Raw genomic sequence first — 6,294 nt, 5'->3', positions numbered from 1 at the left:
TGCTGTCAATTTGTTTACATACTATTCTAAAATATTATACCAGTTAAATCATTTTTTAAAAATTTGCCTGATACTAAGAGACAAACCATTTTTTTTTTCAAAAAAATAGTTTTAGGAAATTGGCTTTTTCCTTTGTTCTTTCAGGTTAATATTCTGTTAAAAATGATTAACCTTTATTAGAGAAGGAAAATTGAGTTGCTGTAAGTTTTACATTTGCACAGTTTAATATACTTTGATATAACAGTCAGTGCCTCAAAGGCACCTGTTTTTTTTTTTGTAGCATTTGTACCAGCTGCTGTCTTCAGATTTTCTTACACATTTGTGTTTGTAATGCTGGTGATTGTGTGCCTTAATCTCTGAGAAGTGATTAAACAGTGCCTTATCCAAAGCAGATTTTTCTTATTAAGTTAAACAGAGTTCTGTAAATTGTTATAAAGGGTCAGGCTCTTTACTTTTTGTTGTTAACCAATTGGTCGCGATCTGTTATATTTTATAATGTATTAGCTCTTACAGTGTGTTATTGTCTTTTGAGAGCAATTATTGTCAATTTAGTTGGTTTAATAGTAAACATTATATAGTGGGGGTAAATTTGATTAAGGTAGAGATTTTTTAAAAGCATATGATTTTAGAAATCCCTGGAAATAAAGCATATATGTTGTGTAACTCTTTCTGACTAAATCACAAAACTCTCCCTTTTTTTCTTTCTCTGTATTAAACAAATGAATATCATAAAAATATAAGGCCTTATTTAAGAATGTCACATTGACATTTTGGGGGTTGTCCTAACTTTATTAGAATGGGAACTCACTTTGACCATGAGTCCTTGCTTAAACAATAACTGCAAATTTTAAGTGTGGGTTTATCTTTGTTTATCTTTGTTCCTACCTCATCAGAAATGTTCCTTGTCCTCTAAGTGGTCTCTGAAAGCTGTAGTTGTAACCTCTAGAGATATAGTAACCAACTTCCCATGCCGCCATTTTGTTCCTTTTTTTAGAGAAAGACTTTGCTTCAATACAACTTATGTTGAAAGTTGGATTGTATCTTCTTTGCACGTGTGTGTTTTCTCCATTCTCCAGACGTCCTCCTTTCACTTAGTGTTCTCTCTTGGCTGTTTCACTGATCTGACCTCCCGATCTACTGTTTTCTTGAGCCACGTTCATTATGCTGGCTACTCAGGAGAACTTCCACCACTGAACTATTTTCTACTCATCCCAAGCCTACTTTCTTTTAGTGGTGGGCTAAGAACCCCAGTTGTGTATGGGTTAAAACTCCCATTTATCCTCACCTCCTTTCTTCTTTCTCTCTTCTCCCAGGCAGCCACCCTCTTTCTCCCAATCAAACACATACTTCTTGGCTCCTTTCTCTTTTAGCTGGTGGAACAATTACTTGGTTTTTCCCATTTTTCCCAACTGAAGGGGAGAGGAATAGGGGCTATTCCGGTACTTGCTCACCACCGTCACAGCTAAACCATTTATCCATCACAATTCTGTCTTCTTCCTTTGATATCTCATTATCCGTTCCAAATCCTCCTAACCCTCACATACTACCCTCTAAGACTCAGTTTCACCTTCTTTGATGATATGAGCAACTGGATCACTTTTTTCCTTTTATTCTAACCCTTGATTTTATCCTCAGTCATCAGATGACTCACCTGAAATCTGGACTTCAGTATCCCCTCTTCTTCTGTACCACTAACTCTCATCACCACATCATATCAGCCATCCACCAGCACAGTAGGCCTCTGTACCTCCTTTTTAGGTGACACTGCTCATCTAGGAGAGCTCCAACTTTGTTTCCTTTTTCTAAACCAGTAGTTCTCAAACTGACATACATCAGAATCACCTCTAAGGCTTGTTAAAACAGGGATTGCTTGAGGCCCACCCCAGAATTTTGACTTGGTACATCCTGAGAATTTGCATTTCCAACAAGTTCCCAATTGATATTGATGCTGCTCTTCAGGAACCATCCTTTAAGAGCCACTGCTCTAGACCCATCCTGTTTAACTTCATTCTTCTCCCCTCGCTTCTCTTCATTGAGCCAACTCTTTGCCTTACTGATATGTTTAATTTTTCTTAACCTTCCTTTGCCGGCAGGTCCACCAGCCCGCTGCTGGGTACATTTAATTCTGTCCTGGCTCCACATATGCAGTGCGTAAGTTACTATGTCAACAGCCTAGTACCCCAGACTTCCTTGTGTACTATCCAATTAGCCAACCCGGAATAATCCATAGCCTGCTTTCCCCAGTTCTCCTTTAGATCACATGTGTTTAAAGTAGTTATGGATCCATGCTGACTTGGCCTACTACAATTCATACTATCTAACTTCGACTGGGTACTTAATAATACTTTGCTCGCTGCCAAACAATTTTTTCCCAAATATTGTACTAGACAAGCCGAGCCTCAGAATATCTGCCCATGTTAGATCCAGCCACAAGCCAGGAAGCTCACAGCATTCCACTGATCTGAGAAACTCTTGTTAATAATCAATCTCCACAGTTACTTTGCACTTTGCATAAATCCAAAGCATTGCCACATGCGTCCCTTGGCATTTCTTTACTTCCCAGGGATCATGATAATAATCAAAGGGTTTCTGAAGCATATTACCCTTTTGACTGACCTTGCAAGGAGTTATTTGACTTATATACCCAGCAGCACTAATTACCGCTGCTTCAAGGTTTGGGCAGCCTTCCAATTCCATCGGCCCCATGATTGCCTGAACGGGAGGGGAATGTCAGATTAGGGCTCTAACACTCTGATATTCCTCAAATATCTGTGTGAGCTCGCAAAGAAAGCACCCATCTGAATTCACACATCCTTACTCATTCAATATTCATTTGACTTAATTTAAGCACTGTCCAGGTTCTCAGATTAGCAATATTGATACCACGCACATAAAGTGGAAGTCAGAGAAAATTTTCCATAAATATCTGGGTGATGTTAAATAAAGTGTAAAAATGTGGTATAGTGGTTACATAACACACCGCATACAGGGGTGGCATATCTAAATGACAGTGGTCATACCTTGCTACCCTGAGCTACTTCACGCAATCGCAGGGAGTAATTGGAGCTTTTTAAAGCATTCATAAGAGATCCTATCAGAACCACAATGTATGCGGCAGAGGCCCAAAGCCATGTGTAAATACCATACTTCCCTCTTCCTGAAGCTCCGTGGCTGTTTGCCCAGAGTCAATAACAATAGTCTCTCAGTGTTAGGCCTGTTCCATGGCCAGCAAAGACTGTGTCGTTTCTCTAGATTCTAAACTGATTGGCACAAGGCTGCCTTTGGTCAATCTGGACTCACAAAGGGTTGCACGAGCCCCAGGCCAATCTTTCTGGAAAGGGCTCTGCCATTTCTAGGGTGTGAGACCCAGAGCAAATCACTCCGCAAGCCCTCTGCTCCCACCTCGACATATCAACCCAAGTGAGAAGGGATTAGATAACCCCAAGATCTCTAAAGGGTAAGAATACTACAGAAGAGTGAGAAGAAATTATGGACAAGAGATGGGAAGCCTGCCTACTTGGCCTGCTTATGATGTGTGTAGCCTACATTACTCTTCTCTTGATGCTGTAACAAATTACTGTAACTCAGTGGTTTGAAACAAAGGTATTATCTTACTGTTGTGTATGTCAGAAATCCCACACAGGTCTCACTGGGCTAAAATCAAGACATCAGCAGGGATGCCTTCCATCTGGAGGCTCTAGGGGAGGATCAGCTTCCTTGCCTCTTTCAGCTTCTAGTTGTCACCTGCGCTCCTTGGCTCGTGGTACCCTTATTCCACCTTCAAAGCCGGCAATGGCAGGTCAGCTTCCTTTTCACATTGCATCTCTCTGTTCCTCCATCCATAGTTACGTCTCCCTCTGACCACAGATGGGGAAGATTCTCCGCTCTAAGGGCCCATGTGATTAGATTGGGTCCATCTGAATAATATAGGATAAACTCCTCATCTCAAGGTTCTTAATCACATTTGCAAAGCCTCTTTTGCTGTGTAAGGTAACATTCACAGGTTCCGGGGATTAGGATGTAGAGATCTTTGGGGCCATTATTCTGCTTACCCTTTGATTCTAGCCCTGGTGTCGTTGAACAAGTCATTCGTCTTTTTTTAAGCCTATCAGGAATAAGCCAGGTGCTTTCCAAGACTCCCTTCCTGCTCTTTCTATAACCTTCGTCTCCTTGTCCTAGTAATGGGGATCCTCAGTTTCTGGGGAAATGACCTTCAACTTGTCAGAGTTAAGTTTAACCTTGGGATAATAATGTCCTTTTCTCCCCTGCTAGTAACACCTTTGGTTGTTATTTCTCTTTATTTTTTCCATGTGGAACTACTGAATCTTCATACATACCCTTTCTCTATTCTCCGTGGGGGGAAAAAAAAGATTTAAATTCATAAAATTCTTAGCCCGTGAAACACTCAGCATTCCTTTGGGTGAAAATGAACACAATACCTACCCTCACATAACACCGGTTCAGTCAGCTCTGAAACAAATGTTTAATGTATTCCTGCTGTGTTGCAGGCTTTCAATTAAAAACTAATGTTCTAATGGTGAAAATGACAATCTCTATATTAAAAGAACAGCTAGAAAAAAAAAAAAAAGAACAGCTAGGCTAGTAGTGGGGACATACAAGAGACAGCACATTTCAGTACAGCGTGTAAGTGCTCCAATAAGCAAGCGCAGGGCCTCTGAGGTCCCACTAGGGAAGAAAGGGGGGTTCCCTGAAACTAAAAGAAAAGCAGGAGAGCTCCAGTGAAGGTGAGAGTGAGGTGATGGGAGGCGGGTGGGAAGATCCCCACAGGCAGAGGGAACAGTGTTTACAAAAGCCTGGAGAGACTCCAAATTGTAGGTAATTCAGCATTGCTGGAGCAGGGTGTTTGAAGTGGGAGAGTGGTGAGGGTTGATGGCAGTCAGCTGACCATGACTAGGGCCTGGAAAACCTTGTTTACTTGTTAAGGAGTTGGGAATTTATGCTGAGGGCAATGTGGAAGCATTGAAAGGTTTAAGCCTGAGGTTGGCATGATCAGGTTTGCCTTTTTTCCTGGAGACTCTAATTGGGGGCTCAATCCAAGAGCTCCTGCGTTTTAACTGCTGTCACGTAATCATGCGGCCTTCCCATGAAGATCTTTGGAGGTTAGAGGCATAAGAGCAATAAGAAGCCTATGTTCTCGGTGCCACTTGCCTCTGAATCTGGCTACTCATAATCTAAGAATAAAGCACTAGAAATACTATGTAAGCAAAATCACCCCTACCTTAAGCAAACCAGGGATGTGGTCCCTCTCCCGCTGATTGCAGCTGTTTGGTTCAGGTCTGGCCCCTTTACATGGAGCCCTGGACTCTGCGGTGCCTGGAACGAACCGTGCTCCGCAACACCTTTGTGCACATGCTGGAAGGAAGCCATTTCCTTCCCCACTTAGGCGTCAGGGTAGCTCTTACTCTCCCTTTGAGACTCACCACAAGTGTGTCCTGTCAGTAAATCATTTAAATCCTCTCAATTCAGCCTCCAAGGTTGAGCTAGGGCTCCACTTCAGTCAAGTGTTCTGCATCCCTCTGTTTTGTGGTTATCACAGTATGATGCAGGCTAAATGCTTTTCTTGTCCTACCCTTATTCAGCTACTCCCCCTCACCACCACTACGACAAAGTCCAGAGGAGAAGTCTTGTAATTAGAACAGATCTGGATGTGCACCCTTTGTTACCAATGCAGGATGCTTGGCAAGGGGAATGCTATCTTGGTATAGCAGCCCCAGGGTATTAATTAACAAGAAACCAGTTCAGAGATATGTTAATGAAAGGGTTAGGACTTTCTCATCTCACCAGGGCTTCGCATGGGAATTAATCTTGGGGTGTTGAACCAATCCTAACCCTGCACAACTTCTCCCCCACACTCACCTTTGCTGGGCAGCAGTAACTGGGCAGAGGAGGAAAGGACAGGGCTGCAGAATCTGCAAGTCTCAAGGCACTGGTGAGGACAGAGACGTGATTATTTCCACAGGGAGGTGCCAGCGCCTGTGCAGAGGACTGTGAAACGGCAGAGCGCTGAGGGGAGAAGGCTGCTGGGAGGGAAACGGGGCACTGAGGTGGGAAATGAGGATGCCCTCTGAAGGCCGAGGGAGAAGTCCCTGAAGGAGGCCCAGGTGATAAGCCTTGCCCCTGAGAAGGAATGGCTCAAACAACGTGTTCACTGTGGAGAAAAATATCAGGAAGTATCAGGAAAGTTGACAGATGAGGTACTGGAGGTTCCCAAACTTTCTTGGTTTACAGTTGATGTTCTTAATGTCTCAGTAATTTTTTTTCAGCATACCACTA

Source organism: Balaenoptera ricei, chromosome 3 (assembly GCF_028023285.1).
Source record: "Balaenoptera ricei isolate mBalRic1 chromosome 3, mBalRic1.hap2, whole genome shotgun sequence".
In the NCBI taxonomy this organism is placed as follows: Eukaryota; Metazoa; Chordata; class Mammalia; order Artiodactyla; family Balaenopteridae; genus Balaenoptera; species Balaenoptera ricei.
Note: the sequence above shows the minus strand (reverse complement) of the source record.